Source organism: Ornithorhynchus anatinus, chromosome 16 (genome assembly GCF_004115215.2).
Source record: "Ornithorhynchus anatinus isolate Pmale09 chromosome 16, mOrnAna1.pri.v4, whole genome shotgun sequence".
Lineage (NCBI taxonomy): Eukaryota > Metazoa > Chordata > Mammalia > Monotremata > Ornithorhynchidae > Ornithorhynchus > Ornithorhynchus anatinus.
This window is the reverse complement of record NC_041743.1, coordinates 39,127,054-39,147,976: the sequence shown is the minus strand read 5'-3', so window position 1 is coordinate 39,147,976 and position 20,923 is coordinate 39,127,054. Positions and strand designations below refer to the sequence as shown.

The 20,923-nt window shown below is 46.7% G+C and overlaps 1 protein-coding gene across 5 annotated transcripts in view; it reads left to right on the top strand.

The window, feature by feature from the left end:
• Positions 1-20,923, top strand: part of THRAP3 (thyroid hormone receptor associated protein 3) — a 67,094-nt gene that overhangs the window by 12,785 nt on the left and 33,386 nt on the right. For 4 of the 5 annotated variants that reach the window (XM_029080378.1, XM_029080379.2, XM_029080375.2 and 1 more), the window contains exon 3: positions 17,311-17,414. The gene's annotated coding sequence lies outside the window, so the exon portion shown is untranslated. Of the gene's footprint in view, positions 1-17,310; positions 17,415-18,340; positions 18,533-20,923 lie in introns of all 5 variants that reach the window. The other variant, XM_029080377.2, reaches the window with a different exon arrangement.

Below are 20,923 nucleotides of genomic sequence, written 5' to 3'. Positions count from 1 at the left end.
GGCATTCACACCTGATTCTGGTTGAACCCAAGGACCTAGGGCTTCCCCTCTAGGTTGGGGTGTGGGGGGTTGTGCATTACAGTACTTTCTGCAAAGATAGTTGCCTCAATTTATTGCAATTGTGCTGCACGTGTGTCAGTGGGGCCGCAAGGACCTAAGAGATGCGGTGGGAAGTCCGAATGGGTGCAAGTTGCCAGTGCCCAGCAGCCCAAGAAGCCAAGGGAGCAGTGGCAAAATTCCTGACCTGGAGCGTGTGTGTTTTTCCTCCCAATTCCCATCAGTGTGGAATGCTTAGCATCTTCAAAGACAACAACCTCCTTTCCTTATGAAGTCCAGCTGCTTAAGGCGGTGGACATCAAGGTGGGTATATTGGTAAACTGATTTCCGACGGAATTTTGACTTGCTTTACCCCCTCGCTATTCATGATTGATCCTGGACCCGCCCCATGTCATTTGGATCCTCCAAAATTCAGCATTCAGAGGGTTATGTTGTGTCTGAGTGTGGGTTTCATTTGAAACCTCAGTGGGTTAGCAGTTCACTAATCGCGCAACGGTTTAAAGTCACCGTTTTGACGTTTTCAAGTTCGAGCACTTAGTACTGTGTCCTGCAGAGAGCAGCGGTTCAAATACTCTTGGTAAAAAATGTCCCAGCTGGAAGACGTTTATAACCATAGAACAGTGTTATGTTGTATTATCCCAAGCGCTTAGTACAGTGCTCTGCACACAATAAACACTCAATAAATACGATTGATGTTTAGTTCCCAAATTCTCTCTGCAACATCTTCAGCTGTTCTGAAGAAAGGTGCTGCATGAATACAGTTCCTGAATAAATGGAGCTTTTGAATTGGCTTTCAGCTATTGTGTTCACGTAAAATGTAGTGAAACAGCAGTTACAGCAACATCCCCCTCCCCGCCCCCCCTCCCGTACACATTAGTGATCTAATACCAGTGGAAAAATCCCTCTTCTGATGGAGGCGAGTTTTGTGGTGACTTTGAAGTCCCGTATGACCGGCTAATCCGAAACTTCTCTAGGTTAGTAGCCGCTGTCCTGGGCTTTACAAAAAAAAATAAATTGCAAATTGCTGTGTTGATCTGCTTAGCTTCAGAGTTTGCATGTCCCCCTGGGCAGATGTACACACTCGACTTTATGTGGGGTTGGTCATGGCTCAGTTCAATTTCTCTGCAAGCTATGGGTTCGAGCCCCACCGTCTACGCGGCTGGTGGAGCCCCTTCTCTTTGGCCCACTGAGTTCCAGTTGTACCTGAGCCTTTTCTAGGATGGAGTGCTTAAGGAGCAGTGAAGAAAGGTGGCAGGGGACTCTGGAGGATGCAGCAATAGCATGGGGGTTTGGCTCATTGTTAGATTTCTGAGTTGGACAGAGAGACCTTTCAAGAGGTCTTATTGGCCCTAATCTCCAAATCTAAACACAGGGAAGGGAAGGTAACTAACTGCTTGCCCCGGGGGCTTGGTGGTTACTAGCTGACACTCCCCTTCCCCTCCCTTCAGGTCTCTGCTCAGGGCATCCTGAGCACTAAGGCAGGCGGTTGCTAGGCCCGCCTTTTCTCTCAGCAAATCTCTAGCCCCTCCTTCCTTCCCTCAGTAGCCTCATTGGAGGGAGAGTTAAAGCTGGCCTGTCAGTTTGCTTGGAAAGTTGTCAAGGAGGTTCAAGTCACATTTAAATGGCAGTTGGAGCTTTTCGGCTTGCCCCATCCTTTCTCTCCGAGGAGGCTTAGAGAAAAGTATCTGTGCATCTTGGGCAATAAAGACATTTCAGCATCCTGGGTTATCTGGAGATGTCATCCCTTTCCTTAGAGAGCATTGCCTTCCAGAGAGGGCAGAACGTGCTCAACCATTGTAAGGGTCTTGTCGATCAGTGGTATTTGTTGTTATTATTAATTATTACCATACCATAATAAATGCCATAGTAATTATGGTATTTGCTGAGTGCTTACTGTGTGCCAGGCCATTGTTCTAAGCGCTGGGGTAGATACAAGATAATTGGGTCAGACCCAGTTCCTGTCCCACATAACGCTCACAATTCTCATTTTACAGATGAAGAAACTGAGGCACAGAGAAATTAAGTGACTTGCCCAAGACCACACCGCGGATGAGTTAGGAAGCTGGGATTAGAACCCGTGACCACCTGAATCCCAGGCCTGGGCTCTATCCACTAGGGCATGCTGCTCCTCTATTTGTTGAGCAGTTAGTGAGTGCATAGCACTGGGCTAAGCACTTGGGAGAGTCGGTAGACATAATCCCTGCCCTCAAGGAGCTCGCAATTTAGTGGAGCCTCCCACCTGTGCTTCCCAGCTGTGGGGGTTATTTCAGGTCCTGAGTCCCCCGTGTGATCTTGGTTTCCCCAGGTAATGGGGGAGTACAGAAGTCCTTCATTGTTTCACTGCTTGAGCACTAGAAGGACCTCCATGGAACTGGCTGGATCGGGCAAGAGTCGGCTCGCCAGGGATCTTTTTGTTGCGCAGGGAACCGAGCTGAACAGTTGGCATGAAGGGAGCCTAGATGGGGGGTGGAGTTAGGCAGAGGAGCCTTCGACGGCTCAAACCCGAGGAATTGGGCCAATCTGGAGGAAGTGGATGGGAGAGAAGCTGGTGGCTGTGAAGTTGAGGCATCCATTCAAGGAAAAACTTTGGGGGAGGAGGAGGGGAGGGAATAGATCCCCTGGTCCACATCCTCCCTCTGGCCTGGAACTCCCCCTTCATACCCATCTCCCGAGCCTTACTAAAATCACGTCTCCAGGAGGCATTCCCCAACTAAGCCTTCATTTCCCCAACCTATTTAGCCCTTCCGTCTGCCTCATCTGCGTTCTTGGCTGGGTGTCCCTTAAGGACTTTCATGCTCATCCCACCCCAGTACTCCGTACGTATCATTATACTCTGCCATCTAATGTACTTTAATGCCCGTCTCCCTCTCTAGACTGTAAGCTCTCTATGGGCGGGGCTTGTCTCTACCAACTCTGCTGTATTGTTCTTCCCAAGCGCTTAGTACTCTGCACACAGTAAGCACTCAGTGTCGTTGATTGGAAGTGCCTAAAATGGGCAAAGGGAAGGCAGGGGCAGGGGTATCTCTGTTGCATTGTACTCTCCAAGTGCTCAGTACAGCTGCTCTGCACACAGTAAGTGCTCAAAAAGTACCACTGATTGATCGACTGATCTTCCCCGTGGCTTTTCACCACTTGAGCCTGCTGTCTCTGAGATAGTGGTAGGATCGGGGCTGCCCTTGCCTAGCTAAGAGTAGTATGGCCTGATGGGAGTCAGAAAGACCTGGGTTCTAATTCCGACTCTGCCACTTGTCTGCTGCATGACTTTGGGCAAGTCACTTACTTCCTCTGGTCCTCAGTTCCCTCATCTGTAAAATGGGGATTAAGACTGTGAGCCCCATGTGGAACAGGGACCGTGTCCAGCCCACTCTGCTTGTACAGTGCATGGCACGTATAGACACTTCTCAGATACCTCGGTTATTATTATCATTTTAATAAGGCCGCTTGTGCTGCTGAGACAATTCCTTGGGCTCTTGCCTCTGGAGTCCAGCATTGCCCCTTCATAACCGGAGATGGTTATAGTTTTCCCAGGAGGGCCTCTGTGGAAGTGGGGGTGGGCAGAATGGCCAACATTTATATTTACTGCTGACATTGTATTCCAAGCAGTCGATCTTCTTCTTCCTGTCATATCCAGTTAGAGCCCCTTCCCCGGTGCTGTGAATTTTGGAGCTCTGGGACTAAAGCGGGAATCAGCTTTCCTGCCGGCACCTCCAAATCTGGTTGCCAGGGACCCTTCAGGTACCTCAGGTCTCCGGTTCCCATTTTGTTACCCCTTGCTTCTCCGTGGTTTAAGGTTTCTGTTGCCCACTTTCAGTTCCTAATTTACAAGCAGCTCTGTGTGGCACTCTGGTATTCCCCTTTTTGGGTTGGATAGAAGGAACTGAGGATGCATAGCGGTCCTTCCTTTCCAGCCTCGATGGTTGGCAACAGGGCACATCGGGAATCTCACTGAGCAGGATCGGGCCCACCCTGCTGCGAGCCCTCCTGAGGACCTGCTATAGGAAGACCATTCGAATCATCCCCATCAGAATTCTCCTAGGGTGGCTATCTTTGATCAAGAATAGGACCAGTTTACCATTTGATTTTAAGGCCTTTAATTGTATTTGTTAGGTGTTTACTATGAACCAGGCACTGTACTAAGCACTGAGGTAGATACGAGCTAATATGGTTGGACACAGTCCCTGTCCCGTGTGGGGCTCACAAGCTTAATCCCCATTTTGCAGATGCAGGAACTGAGGCACAGGGAAGTGGAGTATCTTGCCCAAGGTCTAATCCCTCTCTTCCCATTAAGTAGCGATGTCATGAGGGTCGTGAAGAACTAGCTGTGCTGAGACCCTGAGGGAGGCTAAGAGGATGTCACAAGGCAGCACTCGAGCAGGTTAGGACAGTGGTAGCAAAACAGTGACTTGTCGAACCTTCCCTCTCCCCCTCCCTCTGTCTCCCATGGAAAACCTCAGACCTGACTCATCCCAGTCAGGCCTAGCCCTGGCCCGGGCTTAGCCTGCTCAAGTAACTCCCTGGCATCGCTATGGAAAGGAGGAGCGAAGAGTTCTGTCTTGGAGCCCATAATGGAATCAGTGTGCCCCTGCAGTCCGATCATAAATGTGAGGTAACCCGGAGCTGGGCCTAAAAGGGTCGGGAGGCAAGATGACACCCTGGCAAATCAAATGCAGCCAATCCTTTTAGGGGGACCCCAGGTCCAGTAGAGCTTGGCACTGGCAGACTGGTCTTGGTCTTTGAAGACCTTTAGGCTAGCCAGTCTGTTCCCTCCAAGGCGGGCAGTGCCCCCGTAGGCACCGAACCAAGTAACTGAATCTGTAGCCAGTGACTTCTGAGGGCCACTTTTTTCATCCTTATTAGTGTCGGTTCTTGGCCGGGAGATTTCATTCTCATGTTGCCAGTAAGGGCACTTATTTTCCCACCCTTTCTCCCCAAATAACTGAGGAAGCACCAGAGGTTTGAGGATTTCGGCAGGTGGGGGAATGTTAAGATTCCTTCTGTGTCTATTTGATATGCTCTGCCTCACAAACCACGTGGGTAAAGCTGGATTGCAAGGTTGTGCCTTGGCAAGCGGGCCCTTGGTGGTATTGTGGGGGTCCATTCGATGTTCACGAGAAGGCGATGGAGTTGTTGGGGAGGACTGTGGATGGGTTTCCCCCGAGGAAGAACTGTTAAACTTAAGATCAGTATGGCCTAGTGGATAGCAAGGGACTGGGAGTCAGAGGATCTGGGTTCTAATCCAAGCTCCGCCACTTGTCTTGCTGTATGACCTTGAGCAAGTCATTTCACTTCTGTGTTACCTCATCTATAAAATAGGGATTAAGACTGTGACAGGGACTGTGTCTGACCTGATGGTCTTGTTTCTATCCCAGTGCTTAGTATAGTGCCTGGCACTTAGTAAATGCTTAGCAAAACCATTAAAAAATAAGCCAAAAAACTTGTCAAAAAACTGTCAAGTTGGGAGTAGGGCATCACTAGATTGGTTGCCGTTTTTGAGTGAGAGAGAGGGTTATTAAATGCTTTAAATATTCCTGGCAGTCTCTCGCTATTGACCAGAGACTTAGCCCACAGCTTGCGAAATTCAGACTTTGGGTTTTCCATCTGATTTCTGGGAGAAAAGGCCAACTCTCTTCCTTCTGGAATTCTGCCTTTTTCCAAAGCTGGGACATCTGCTCTAGAGAGATGTCCATTTGCTTCGTGTTGTTTTTTCCTACTTTCAAATAATAATTATGGTATTAAGGGTTTAATATGTGCCAAGTACTGTACTAAGCACTGGGGTGGATCCAAATGAATCAGATTGGTCACAGTCCCTGACCCACACAGGGCTCATATTCTAAGTAAGAGGGAGAAAACAGGTATTAAATCCCCACTGTTCAGAGGAGGAAACTCAGCGTTGAGAAGTGAAGTGACTTGTCCAAGGTCGCACAGCAGACAGATGGCAGAGGCAGGATTAGAACCTAGATCCTCCGCTGTCCCAGACCACGCTCCTGTCGTGAAGTGACTCTGCATCTCAAAAGTGGAGGAGGCTCTTGTGTTTGAAGAACGAGGGTTCCCCTTTCATTTCGATCTTAAGCGGGTGCCACTTGCTCTGGGGACCCCTCGCCCCAGGGTGCGCTCAAGATTCCTGCTGGACAGAAGCAAGATGGAAGCCTGCTGGACTTCCTTTGCTGGGCCCGGGAGTTCCTCCTGCTGCCCCTGCTTCTCACAAAGTACCTTTCTGCCACCTGCCGTGGGGAGCTGGGAACTGTGGAGCAGCAGCCGAACGGCCCAGCCCTCCTCAGCCCTCCTCTGCCCCAGTGACTGGAAAGATTTAATGTAATCTGAAACCATAGTTTCCAGGAAGTCCAAGGCGGGATTGCTGATGAAGGAAATGTAGCGTGCCTTAACTCATCGGTGGTTTCAGGGGAGAACTTTTGATCCCGGAAGGAAAACCAGCGTCAGAAAGTTAGGAATTTGACAGGTGATGGGATTCTTTCAGAATCGGTCAGTTTTGCAGTTAACCCAATTTCTTTTTTCTTTCTCAATTCTCTCCCTGGTGGGGTTAGAGGCTAATTGGAGTCAGACGGTGCCCCTCATCAGTGTTTTGCTCAGTCACTCGTATTTATTGAGTGCTTACTCTGTGCAGAGCACTGTACTGAGTGCAATACAGCAATAAACCCATTCCCTGCCCACAACGATCTTAGAGCGTAGAGGGGGCTTATAGTTTAGAGGGGAACCTTCATTTCTTGTATGAAGATCCCCACTCTGTTAAAAACATCCCTGTGGAATGACGGTGAAACACGGGGAATTGTTAGTAGTTCAGAAGTTCTCTAGTGTTTTGGGGGAATTCCCATCTGTCACTGAAGCATATTGAAGTGGCTTTTCAGAGTTAGGAACAATTATTCAGGAAACTTTGGTAAGCTTCCCCTGGAGGTAGACTCCTTCGTTCTATTCTGATACACTGGCATCTGTTTGTACGTTTGAAGCAACCTGACAATATTGTTAGCAAAAAATGATTTTTGTCCGTCGAGTTCAGGACCTCCCCACCTAGAGCTTAATCTGTGCAGAGCACTGTTCTTTTGGGGAGAGTACAATACAACAGACACATTCCTTGCCCACAACGAGCTTGCAGTCTAGAGGGGGCTTATTCGCTGTCCTTAACACAGACCATCCCCCCCAGAACACTGTCCATAAATGAAGACATAAATCAAATAATAAGCTTCCACACATTATTCCAACTCCTTCACTATTGTTTCATGAATCATATATGATGTCTACCTACCAGAGTAGGCCGACACAGCCATTGCCATGGACTGCCATTGACTTTTGTGAAGATACAATTTTAGAAAACACATTAGGTCCAAAATATTTTTATTTGAAAGCTCTAGGTGGGGAGGATCTGAACTTGATGAGCAGAATCATTTTTTGCTACCATTATTGCCAGGTTGCTTGAAAGTCACAAACAGATGCCAGTGTATCAGAATAGAATGAAAGATTCTACCTCCAGAAGAGGAGAGGAGAGGGAATATCCTGGGACCTTAAAAAGGCAACCCTTCATCGTCCTTAAGAAGAAAAGGGAGAGTGCGGATTGCTGGCAGTTTCAAGGTGCCTCACTGCAGGCAAGATCTGAGCCAGAATCCTAATCACAGGGTGACCTCCAAGTGCAGCGTGCAGCATAAAGTCTTTGCTGCAGGTCAGATGCAGAAGTGGACAGGCAGCAGGAGACTTGGAAGTTGTTGACCAGGGAGAAGGACAACTTTTAAAGAGGGTTCCGCCCTGTTTATTGCCTGGAAGTGTTGCCCGGTGGGCCTCAGTGCATAGATCTTAGACCTCGGATGTCTTACCAGGGTTGTAATTGCATGCCCAGGTTCAAGAAGCCGTTCCAGTGCATCAAAAGGCAGGTCTATTTAGCCACCATGATTTTAGTATGGCTGGCAGCTAGAAAGTGACGGTTAGGCCTATTAAATTTTTTTTGGAAGCATGAGATCACATTGGCAGTCATGTCTCTGAATAGATGTAATTGTTTTCAATTTTAAGCTACTTCATTCTGTGTTGCGTATGATCTGCTCCTTGGGCACCAAGGTGTGGGTTGTTCCACTCTTTCTAATTCTAGTTTATGACACCAGAACACTGGCTATAATGTGGCTTTGGTTTAGTATTTTACTTTTAGTGTGGTTGGGTTGTCTTAGCGTTGAAAGCAGGAAAATAATAATTATAATAATAAAATGAAGAATCATGATAATTGTGGTATTTATTTGTAAAGGGCTTACGTGCCAAACATTATCCTAAGCACTGGGATAGATACCAGATCACGTCAGACAAGTCCCTGGTCCCACGTGAGGCCCACAGTCTAAGTAGAAGGGAATTCCCATTTTTCAGATGAAGAAACTGAGGCACGGAGAGTCGTGACTTGCCCAAGGTCACAAAACAGGCAAGCAGCGGAGCTGGGATTAGAACCCCGGTCCTCTGGCTTCCACATGCTCTTTCCATGAGGTCATTCAGCTTCCATCTCAGAAGCATGTTTAAGTCTTAGGTGTTTCAGCTGTAACGTATCAAGCCCTGACAAGCCACTGGTATGTGGTAGGGCCCTGTGTGCTGTTCTCATTGGAGCATGTGTGTTTTCTGCATCTTGTCTCTGCTCTGAGCAGGAAGGGGAAGTTTGCTCTAGTGTCTGGTGCTGTTTCTGTGACAACTGTTCTATGTGTAAGATACCAGCTGTGCCCTCGGGAGGACTGTTCTCCTTTGGTGGTCCAGACACCCCCCGGGGTCCGGCAGCATCGGCCTGCTTGACGGACAAAAGAGCCAACCGGTCTGTTGAAAAATGTGAAATCGCAGGGGAAGTTATTACTCCTCGGCTCATTCCTGCTTCTCTGGCCCAGTTATTTGTGGAGCTCTTTCCCCTAAAACATCCGGAAGCAAGCAGAGCAAAATAGATCTTTTCCATGGCAAGGTCTTTTGGCTTGGATGTGAAGGCCCCGTTCAAGGCTGTTCCTCATCAGTTTTTTGCAGGAGGCCGTCTCTTCATTCGTCAAAGGAAGCAGCGGTTTGGATAACTAGGTGCTGGGCAGCCCTAAGCTTATGATCCGTTTGCTTTACGGTACTCGTTAGGCGCTTACAATGTGTCAGACACTGTTCTAAGCACTGGGGTAGGTACAAGGAGACTAAGCTCTAGACTGTAAGCTCTTGCAGGCAGGGAATGTGTCTGTTTATTGTTGTCGTACTCTCCTAAGCGCTTAAAACAAACACAGTGAGTGCTCAATAAATGCGATTGAATACAAGTCAGTTAGGACACAGTCCCTGTCCTGCATGGGTCTCACAGTCTGAAGTGTGAGGGAGAACAGGTAGCGAATCCCCATTTTACGATTAAATGGCTTGCCCAAGGTCACGCAGCTAGCAAGCAAGTAGCAACCAGCAGATCCGGGATTAGAACCCAGGTCCTCTGGGCAGCGGGAGTGCCTCCGGCCGTGGATCTTAATGGCGAGGCTGTTCTGGCTCAGTTTGTTAGACTCCTCCATGGGGAGGCTACATGGAAGGAGAGCTAATTGTCTTTGTTGTGGTGGAGTAAGCGGCTTAATTCCTTGTTCTGGTTATATGTTCGCTCGGGGGCCCTGAGGGTGGTTGGCGCCCCACAGAATGCCATTAATGGCTCGGAATTGGGTCTGTCCTCGGGGACCCCCCTGCCGCGGCACTGCTGAAACACCGTCCAAAAATCTTTCAGCTAAAGCGAAACGGACCCTCGCGTCCCCCAAATCAAGCGCCAGGTCATCTGATCGGACAACGCTCTTCCTTTTTTATTATGCCGATTTTCTTTCTTCCTTTCTTTTTTTTAACATCAGGTAATCTTTCTGAAGCAACTCTGAAAAATGTAAAATTGAGAGAATTGCCTGAAACTTGCTGGGGCGATTGCGTGGGTGAGCAGCGCTGTAGCGGGCTAACATATTGCTTTGATCAGATGGATGGAGCCTTGTTGTCGAAGAGAATTTGGCCCCGGCTGGAATGGAGTGTACTGGCCCAGGATGAGCTATTATAGACGTTTGGACAGATGTGTTTTTTTTAAAACCACTGAATTTGTCTTGCTGGCCCTGATTCCCTACTGTCTCAGTTGATTAATTAAGATAATCCTTCACGTCTCTGTAGGGATTCTGGGCCTTATACGAGACCCGGGGCCAAGCCGAATAGTTTAAGGCGAGCCCCATTGAAATTGGGCATTAGGCAGAAGACCCTTGTAAGGCTGAGCCACTTTCCCCGCAGGTATGTGTGGCCCAGTCAGGCCTCCTCTTTCCGGCATCTGCCAGAGATGCTTCAGGAGGCTTGGCGAGGGTCTGCATCAGTGGCAGGGGTGGGGTTTGGCCTGGTTTTGGGGGGTTCTTGGGAAGCCTCGATTCTTCTGAGCCCCTGGAGGCACAGCTGGACCAACTGCGTGTGTATGTAAGTGACCATGCCAGAGGTCACTCACAGCACGCTAGTTGCGGAGCTGAGATTAGAACTCCAGTCTCCCGACTCCACACCGCTTCTCTTTAGTGTATACGTTGTTCAGGGCCTTCTGCCCAATTAGGTTTCCTAAAAATGGGAATTCTGGGTGGATGACGCCTCTCATTCACAAGAGCGACAAGGCAGCTTCTTAGCAGCTGGATTTCTAGTTATGTCAAAATGGCTTGTGGGTGGAGACCCTGGGCCAGTTGGGAGAGAAGCTTAGATGGTTCAACATTCCCCTTCGTCGGCTGTATGTTGTGTGAGTTAGTGGAGACCCTTTGCAGCAGATGATTTTTGACCTGCACTAAATTAGCACGGATACATTGAAAATACCCAGTGGACCAGTCTGGGATTCTCGTGCACTTGTCTTGCATTGGCCGAGATAAATTCTTATTGTGGTGACCCTTCCACCCGGCCCTGTGACGTGTTCAGCAAGTGGTCCCTAAACCCGTGGACTTACGGCCCAGTTGGGGAGTTCAGCTCTTAGAAGTTCATTAGTTCATATCCCACCCGGCTTGGCGTGGTCTCGTCTCTGGCGCCGGTCCTCCTAGGCTCTTCTTGGAGAGGCTGCGCGACTGTCCCTAGGAACTTTCTGCCCATAGACTAAAGAGCCAAGGTCTGTCCACCTATGTATTCCCATCAAGGTGGGTGCCCACGGCCTTTTTCTGATGGAGAGGGAGTATGACCCTCCTTCTCGGCGGAATAACCGAATATTGACAGTTGGGGAAGCAGCATGGCCTAGCAGATCGAGCACGGGCCTGGGAGTCAGAAGAACCTGTGTTCTAATTCTGATTCTGCCACTTGTCTGCTGGTTGACTTTGAGCAAGTCACCTCACTTCTCTGTGTCTCATTTACCTCATCTGTAAAATGGGGATTAAGACTGAGCCCTATGTGGGACAGGGACTGCGTCCAGCCTCATTATCTTGTATCTACCCCAGTGCTTAGAACAGTGCTTGTCATACAATAAGCACTTAAATGCCATTATTATTATCAATACTAATAAAAAATGGCATTCAGCCCAGAACACCGTGTCATTAAGAGTAAGTGGTTCAAGAGGTGCCTGGTGCAATTTGATTGTCATTGATGTCATCATGCTGCCGAAGCCCTGACATATTTAACCTCCAGATATAAGTAAATTGTTCCCTGGTGGTTGAAAGGCCTGGTTGGGATCTTGGGTCCACAGGAGCAGAGGCTACAAATTTTGACAAGTCATAACTTAGGTTTGTTAACCCAGCCAATCTATCAGGTGGCTGTGAGGTCTATAACACCGTCTGTCATCAGAGCCCAAACAAGCCTGGATTTGCTCAATTCTCAGTTCAGTTAGCTGCTGAGAGTAGGAGCAGCCCTCACAGTTTGGGATTTAAATTGGGGAGGGTCAGATTTTGAGTGAATTCAGGTTGTTTGTAGATGATTAGAGGTGGGCCTGATTAGCATTTACACACCAGTCATTTGTATCTGAAAAGCATACTGACTGCTTTTCATATCTGAAAGGAAGTGGGAGCGGAGGGAGGGAGAAATGAATGTGACTCTTATACAGTGGCCTAGAGAGGGTAAATGACTTGTCCAAGGCCTCCCAGCAGGCCAGCGGCAGAACTGGGGCAAGAACCTGGGGGCTGCTGGCTCCCAACTCCTTGCTCTTTCCCCCCACCCACTTTTCTAACCTGTGGGAGAGCCCTTCCCAGACCCAGATCCCGTGGCTGGTCACACCTGAGAAATGGGGGCCCAGATTCCAGAACCCCGCTGAATCGAGGGCAATGTGCAGTGGTGCCCACGTTCTGGGGAGGAGGGTCCACGGACATCCATGGAAGCATTCGAGTCGATCCCCCCGCTGCCGTGTCCACGGCAGCACTGCGCCGCAGAGTCCTCAAACCTGTACCGTGGCTGCCCTTGGTAGATTTTTTTGAGCTGAAACTGAGACAAAGGCTTTTCTTTGTGATTTCAGACAGCTGGGGAAAAGGTTGATGTTATCATCGGACCAGCTTGAAAGGGACTCGTGGATGACTCAGTTGTATAAAAATCCCTTGAAAAATGTGAGGAGACAGTGCTTTATATGATAAATGGTACTTTTACCACGGCCTAGACTGGCTTGCCCTTTTAGTGTGTTTGTGTGTGCGAGTGCACTTCATACATACAACGCATACATACATACACAATGCAGAGTCATTCATTCAGTCGTATTTATTAAGCTCTTACTCTGTGCAGAGCACTTCACTAAGCGCTTGGAAAATTACAATACAGCAGTAAACAGTTACAATGAGCTCACAGGCTAGAGTCACCTCAGTTACTCAAGGATTATGATTTTGAAGAGCCCCAAATAAAGAAAGATTCAAGTTAAACACCATACACCTTGACCATCACCTTCCCATCCGACTTTGTAATCGTATTCTATCCTGATGGATGTGTGGAAAGTCATCAATTGATAGTATTTATTGGGGTTTTACAGTAGGCAGAGCATTGTACTAGGCACATGGGGGCATATTATGCTATAGAGTTGGTAAACACGATCCCTGCACACAGGAAGTTTCCAATCTAGATGGGGAGTTTACAACCCCAACAAAATATGAAACCCCCCCCCCCCCGGGAGGAAAAACTGTAAGGGCGTGGCATCCCAAAACTCTTGAAACTTTAAGAATAACAGAGCAAAACCTGAAAGCACAATAAAGTGAGAAGTTAATTTTTTGAAAAAGTTGTGAAGTTCACATTCAAATCTGGGTGATGTTCTCAAGGTGGCAATAATAAATAGTATTTATGGTGCCTGTTAGGGGCTCACTATGTGCCATGTACTGTAATCTTGGGGTAGATGCTGCAAGATAATCAGGTTGGATGCAGTCCTTTGTCCCACATGGGGCTCACAGCCTAGGTAGGAGGGAGTAGGACGTAATCCTCACTTTACAGATTAAGAAACTGAGGCTGAGAGAAGTTGTGAGTAGCACAAGGTCATATAGCAGACAGGTGGCGGAGCCAGTAAAAGAACCCAGGTCCTCTGAATCTCAGGTTCGCAGTCTTACTAATAGGACGTGTTCCTTCTCAGATGCTTCCAAAAAACGAGTTTTAGATCTTTCCCTGCAATTTGGGCAGTACATCGTAAGGGACCATGATGAATAATTGTTTTAAAACCTTTCTGGAAAACTTGGGCATGGGCGAGGCCGAGAAGCAGATACCGAAGAGCAAATGACCCCTTTCAGCTAAATCAGATGGGAAAAGGCCAAGCTTTCAAATCCTGCATTGTACTATGTGCAAAAAGGGAGTTTCTGGCAGATGTCGCCCTTGCCTGGCTGCTGCCAGGGCCTGGATTTCCTAGGTGATATTCTGGCAGCTAGCCCAGCCCTCGGTGATGGAGGGATTAGAGGAGTCTGAGACCAGGAAAGCCTCCTCACTTGCTTGACTGACAGGACAGGCTGTTGCCACCCAGAAATGGGGTGAAGCCTGGCAAGGCCTCATTAGGGAGAGCGGGCTGTGTGACGAGTCCTGCGGAGCCTGTGTCGGCCTGGCGGCCTCAAGCCAGGCCCAAGAGCGTCTCTCCCCAGCCCCAGGTTTTCTTGCCACTCTAGTGGAAACAATCAGTTGGGTGGGGAGAGGATGTGGTCTCTGAGAAGACATTACCAGGGTAAAGTTTGCAAGACTCTTTGGGCAGCTTCCCTTCCCTTCAATTTTGGAAAGATGCCCTGGGGGCCAGCTGGTCTCCTCAGCGGATAAGCTCTGGGCCGGACCTATTCCTCCTGCCCCAGTGCCCTGCTTTTTAACATGGGCCCTCCCTCCTGATGCCGCACGTTGCAAGTGGAGCCCCTTTGGTATTGACTGCCTAAACGAAAACCAGTCAATCCGAACGACCCAGCCGAGCCTTTAAAGGGAGTTGAAATCAATCTCTTTCAAAAATAGCCTGGACGATTCTTACTCTCATTGATTTCTGCTGATGAAGCATGAAATATGTGTAGAGGATCCTTGGTATCACAAGAATGCCTTATAACAAGAGTCTCAGTAAGGGGAAACTGGGGTCCCGGACATTAAATAATAAATCAGTGGTATTTATTGAGGGCTTACGGTGTGTAGAGCACTGTTCTAAGCGCTTGGGAGAGGACAATACATAGAGTCGGAAGATGGTGATCCTGCCTACAAGGAGTTTAAAGTCATTGCCCCAGGCAGGCTTGTGGCAGTGTGTATAGAAAGAGCTCTGTAAAGCAAAACTCTTTTGGACCACTGAACGACTTTCTGTCCCCCTTAACGAGATTTCATCAGAACGTACTCAATAGAAATGTAGTCAGCTACATGAGCTGAGTTTAGTTCCACAGCTTGGGAGTGGACCTATTTTTATTCCTTAAATATATATGTGTACATATATAGGCTTGTACACGCTAACATCAATTCAGATCGCAGCTTGCTTTGAGTGGAATGTTCAGATAGCATTTTCCTCCATCTTGGACTGACCTCATCAGCTTGTATGTGCTCCTTTTTGATTGAAGGATGAATTAACTTTTTTATGGTATTTGTTAGGAGCTCAAGCCCTGGGGTAGATACAAGATAATCAGTTTGGGCACAGTCCATGTCCCACATAGGACTCACAGACTTAATCCCCATTTTAGAGATGAGGTAACTGAGGGACAGAGAAGTGAAGTGACTTACCCAAGGTCACACAGCAGACAAGTGGCAGAGCTGGGATTAGAACCCAGGTCCTTGTGATTCCCAGGCCCATGCTCTGTCCACTACACCATGCTGCTTCTCTAATTGTACTCTTCAAAGTGTTTAGTACGGTGCTCTACACACAGTAAGCACTCAATTCTGGCTCTCTTTTCCCGGGAAAAGATTATTCTTACTTTGCAGATAAGCAGGAGACATCATGTAAATCGTCTTTTAGGTGGGCCAGGGGAACTGTAGCTTATCATTATTTCCATTACAGAATCTAGAGCTTATTGCTTGATTGTAAAATATAAGTGTACCTTTTCCTTTAGTATTTAAGCTAGGATGTTGGGACCCCCTGGGTGAGGAGAGAGAAGACTTTAAAGTTATTTCTGGCATAAAGACCTCTCTTCTACTTGAAAGCATTTTCTTGGTAGAGTTTTTACCTTTCAGAGTCATATTTAGAACATTCTTTCACATAACTAAAAAAAATACCTGATTTTTGCCAGGCATTTGAGATATTTGCATATAATCATTCAGCTCTTCTGAATACTTACTCCCAAATTTTTGTTTCTGAAATGGATGTGAGTTTAATTGGAACATGTATTTTTCTTTCATGGTTAGTGTTTAGGGCTTGCTATTGTCTTTAGTTTATGTGGAAGCAGGTGCCCCCTCAATGTTTCATATCATCCCTGACAGACTTGTAAATGCCAAGACTAGAGTGAAAGTTAACTGTAAAATTTAGCACAGTATTGTAGTTTGTAAATGAGTGGTTTTCAGAATATGTAATGGGTCTGGCAGCTACATTTTTCAGGTTTGAATGATTTTGAAAGGAGAAATTGGGGTTGATTAGATTCGTGTTACTTGTATTTTAAAATTTGCTGCCCTTCGTGGGGTTTTTTTTTTTGGTTTATATTCTTAATTCCCAGGTAATGATAGACTACTGTAGTTGGATTTCACAAGGCCGTCACGATGTTTTTGACAGTTGTCTTCCTGGCAGCATCAGTGGTGGCTTCCTTTAAAATGGAGAATAGGATGTAGTTAGGAACTAAGTTTAGTGAAGCCCTGAGAACAGCTTTTGATGAATCTGGGGGAATTATCCCCACTGATCCAGGACCATTCCGGAGACAAACAGGAAATCTATAGTTGGATGTCTGAGACTCACTCCAAACCCCTCTGTCAGTCAGTCATATTTATTGAGCATTTACTACGTAGCACTACTTAGAACACTGTACTAAGCACTTGGGGGAGTACAGTATAACAATGTAACATATTCCCTGCCCACAGCGAGCTTACAGTCTACAGGGGAAGACCAACATTATTATAAATAAAGTACAGACGTACACAAGTGCTGTGGGTCTTTGCTTAGCTTGTAATCCAGCATGTCATGAATCAGCGTTGAGTCTGAAAAACCCAATCCTTTAGTTCACTCAGGATTTAACCGCTTCTTTACCCCAGGCTGGCTGGGCCTAAAGCTTTGGTTTCAGTTATTATTGGGCTGGGGGGATAATTGTGACTCTTGACCCTAATGGAACTAGGGCAACAAGTGGCTTCCTGTTGGCTTTGGAGAGAAGATTGAACCCCCTGCAGATTTAGCTTGGGAAAAGGTGTTTAAATCTTGAGCAGATAATGTAATTGCTTAATGCTTTAGGTTGGAAGGAAGAGCCAGCTACATACTTAAAGGGGAAAGAATTTGTGTTGGGGGGGGGTCTCCCTCAATCTGAGTTTTTTTGTTTGTGTTGAGCTGGACCCCAGGCTTTTAAATGGCTACATATTAGAACATGATACTTCACTGTGAAAATAATATTCTTCAAACCTCTTGCATAGTTTCTAAGCTGATTTATGTACTTGGGCGCTGAATATGGATATTGAAAGGCTCATTCTCTTACCATCGAAGACAGAATTCTCATGCTGTCAAAGACAGAATTAGGTCTTAGCCATAACGGTTGTCCAAATCACAGAATTATTGTGTGATTGTGGAGTAGTTGAGAGAGAGTGTGTGTATGTGTGTTTGTGTGTTTACGGGAGTGGGGAAGGTGGGTAGCAGAGGTGGCCTTCCTTGTGAAGATTGCTTGGGTTGAATTTGGGTGGAAGTAGTCTTACTCCTAGATGTCAAAAATGGAATAAAACATAAGCGGCCAGGTTTGTGGCCCTCCCCCAGCCTCTCAGTGCAATATTTTGTCATTCCAGATTTGTATCCTTACGTAACTGGAGAAGCAGAGACGGTGTCAGTCCTCGGTGGAGAAGGTGACGTTTTGGGAGTCGAGCGCAAATTGAGTCATTGCTCAAATAAGGTAGGTGCCCTGGAGCAGCAGGAGCTCATGACCTCTCCAGAAAAAAAAAGAGGAGTTGCAACAAGACTCTTGACAAAGAGGAGAGCTTTAGGGGTTGCTAATTCATAATTGCAGCTTCAGCTAGTTGCGTGTTGAAGGTGCCTCCTTCACCGTCCAGATTAGTGAATCATGACAATAAAGAACAAACTCGATCCACTGAATTCTCTTCCAAATGCCACATAAAACCAGAGCTTTGCGACTCATCTGGTAATCGTATCACACTTCCTAGATGGTTCGGGTGCCTTCCGTTCTTCTTGCGGTTTGATTTCAACATTTTACAAGCAGAAAGCCAATGCAGGATTTTGATGCTTTCCCAAGTCTGTTGCCGACTTGTTGATTCCAAGCGCTTAGTACAGTGCTCTGCACATAGTAAGTGCTCAATAAATACTATTGAATGAATGAAGAGCTGAAATTCCCTTTTTAAAAAAAATTGCCCTGCTCCGAATAGGTGAATTTATGAATCGCTAGCTTTTCAGAAGAGTCATTCCCCTTCCTGGTCCCTCATTTCCTCATTTTGTTAAAGGAAGTGGATAACCTTTGTCCATCCAAAGCACACCAATTGGTACTTAACAGGTTTGAAATTTTGCAACTAGCAAGTAAAGGGGAGTGAAAAAACCAGATTGGATACAGCATATCTGCCCAAAGTGAAGTGAACCAGTGGTGCAGAGGTTGAAATCTCCTGTTTACATTGCTTAACATCCTGGATTCCTGTAATCCATCCATTTGACCGAAGGGAAACCCCGTACACGTCAGGCTCAGCTACTTGAGGGAATTCATGGCCAGAAAAGCCAGTCATCTAAAAGCCAAAACTTGCGGAGCTCCGACGAGAGTTTGTTTCACAAATGACTTTACACCTACACGCCAATTACTTTTTCTTTCTTGTATAGAAAATTGCAGTGGAATAGATTACAGTTTTAATAGTCTTAACTCGTTCCTGAAGAAAGGCTTATTTTAAAAAGGAGGGACATTGTGCTTGAACCATTAAAATGGCTGCTCGACAGTTAGGATATTTTACACCATGTTTCTACCACCATGTCAAAGTTGAAAAAAAAAATTACACCAAAGGCCATGTCGTGAAGGTAAGTCTCTTGGGGAGTTTTGATTTTTATCACTATTATAACAAATATTAGGCTTCTGGGTTTTCTGTGTCCAAGGTCAAAACTTACAAAATAGTAAACGTGAATCTAGATGCTGTGTTTCATAGTTAACATAAAACTCTTAATTCAGAAGCATTGTTGAACCGTGAAGGAAAATTAAGATTTGGATTGACATGTTGCACTGTTACGCGGAAGCTCTGTTTACCTGGGAGGGGTGAAGGGTGCGGCAAGAGAGGAAGAAACGACCCCAAAAGATGCTAAATCCCAAACTCCAATCTAAGGCACCTGACAGCCTCTGTTGAGAAGTGAATGATACCAACTGGGAGGCCATGGCCATTTTATGCCCAGTTGTGCTTTCGACAGGACCTGATAACAGATCCAGTTTAACTCGACTCAAGTACTTTGTTGCTCAGTTCATCCAATTATGAAAACTACACAAAGCAGATGGATAGAAATTGAATGCAGACCACAATCGGGTCTTGATTCACCTATCTTCAGCCAAAGATGTTGTCATATTGTATATTACTGGGGGAAAATGTTAACAAGGACCAAGGAAAACTTACCAAAAGGAGGTTCATCGGTGTCGCTTAAAACTCTTATTGGACGTGGACAAGATGGAATTTCAGAGTTTGAGTTTTTTGGGACTTTTTTCATGTGTTAGTTGCAAAATGTACATTCCTGTTTTTTGGAGCCCTTGGGTGAGAACAAATCTCGAAGTGCTCGTGACTGAAATATAACAAAAGGTTAATACCAAGACCTTGGAAAAAGGAGCCAAAAGAGGTGAAACCAGCAGCAGCAGCATCTATTGAGCACATACTGTGTGCAGAGCACTGGACTTAGTGCTTGGGAAGCAATCAAAAAGAGTCAAAAACATGTCAATGCCTTTGAGCAACTTAGTCTGAGAAAAGAGGCAAGTGGATGCAAATTCCCGAAGATACCCTAGGTAAAAGGGTGAGAAATTAGATAGACATGAGAAACCCAGGTGAGTAAATTAAGGAAATAACAGATGTATGCCTGAGCACCCCAGTGAATGATGAGATGGTATGATTGTAAACGTCTGGTAGGGAAATGAGGTTTGGCGGAATTCTTAGAAGACCCACAGCTAGAATGCCTTCTAATGGGACTGGGAAAGCTGGTTCCCACGCAAATCTGTTATGGGTCCAGTCTTACGTCAAAAAGGCACTTGATTGATATTTTGGTGAACATCAAGTTAATTGTCCTGGTGGATGACCACCAAACAAGATTAGAGAGCACGGTCACAATCACTGCCTGAATACGACACGGGTTGGGGGCAGGCGGTGCTATGAGGGGCAGCAATATCTGTAATTAAGGTTGGGAAGTTGAGAGTCAAAGTGATGAGACAGATCCCTCCCTTCCCCGAACTGCAAGTGTGCCTGTTGATTGGGTGCAAGCTCAAATGACACCAGGACCCGACGGGGGCTCTTTTGGTGAGGTTGAGGTTTGTTCGCCCTCTCAATACGCTGATCGTTCTGTTTTGAGGAGGAGGAGGATGAAAGCTGAGCTGGAATTGGCTGGAATAGTCAAGATAGAGTAGGAATCTATTGGATATATTACCTAAGGAGATTTCTCCCCAAAGCTGCTCTGTTAGTTGGGTTGGTGGGGTAAGATTATTGGTGAAAAGCAAGCTGGAGTCCTTTCTTCTCTCTCAGGGTGCCCTGAGCAGTTTTCTGTCCTCCCAAATGGCTCCTCTGTAATGGAAGGGGCACAAGTTTCCTCAAAACCACTCAACCAGGTGCGAATGAGCAAAGGGCAAAAGTTTTACAGAGGGCAATTTCATACATTTGATATAGGGAAGAAAGGGTTAACAATCAAAATTGAAGGGAGCCCTGAACATTTTAGCTCTGTCCATCTCTTCCTCTTCTCCCCCTGCCCCCCCAGCACAACCTTCTGCATTTTTTTCCACCCTACAGATATTTCTTTGTTGCACTAATGGGTTTGTCAGGGCCAGACAGTTTACTGCCTCTCCGTCTCTTGTCCATTGCAAAGCCTTTTTTTGAGGAGAGTAATCCCTAGGTGCTCCTGCTGGGCTGGTCGTTCTGCTACAGTGCCATCCCCCTGCTGTGATGCAGTGTCTGAGACTGTGCTTATACTTAACCTGGAAACAGCCACCTGGACTCTTGCAGGGGGACATTTATATTAGTCACCTACACAGGTACTGTATTTTACACTTACCCTTAGTTATTCACCTGTGCCCCACCTTAAACCTTCAAGAAATCTCACTTACCAGACCCGCGACTGTTGTCGGTATCCCCGAGTGGGGCCAGGTAAATTGCAGATGTGTGACCGGAAGCCCCTGTTGGACAGGGAATGGATCTCTTGCATTTTTTATGCTGTTCCAGGTGGTCAGGCCAG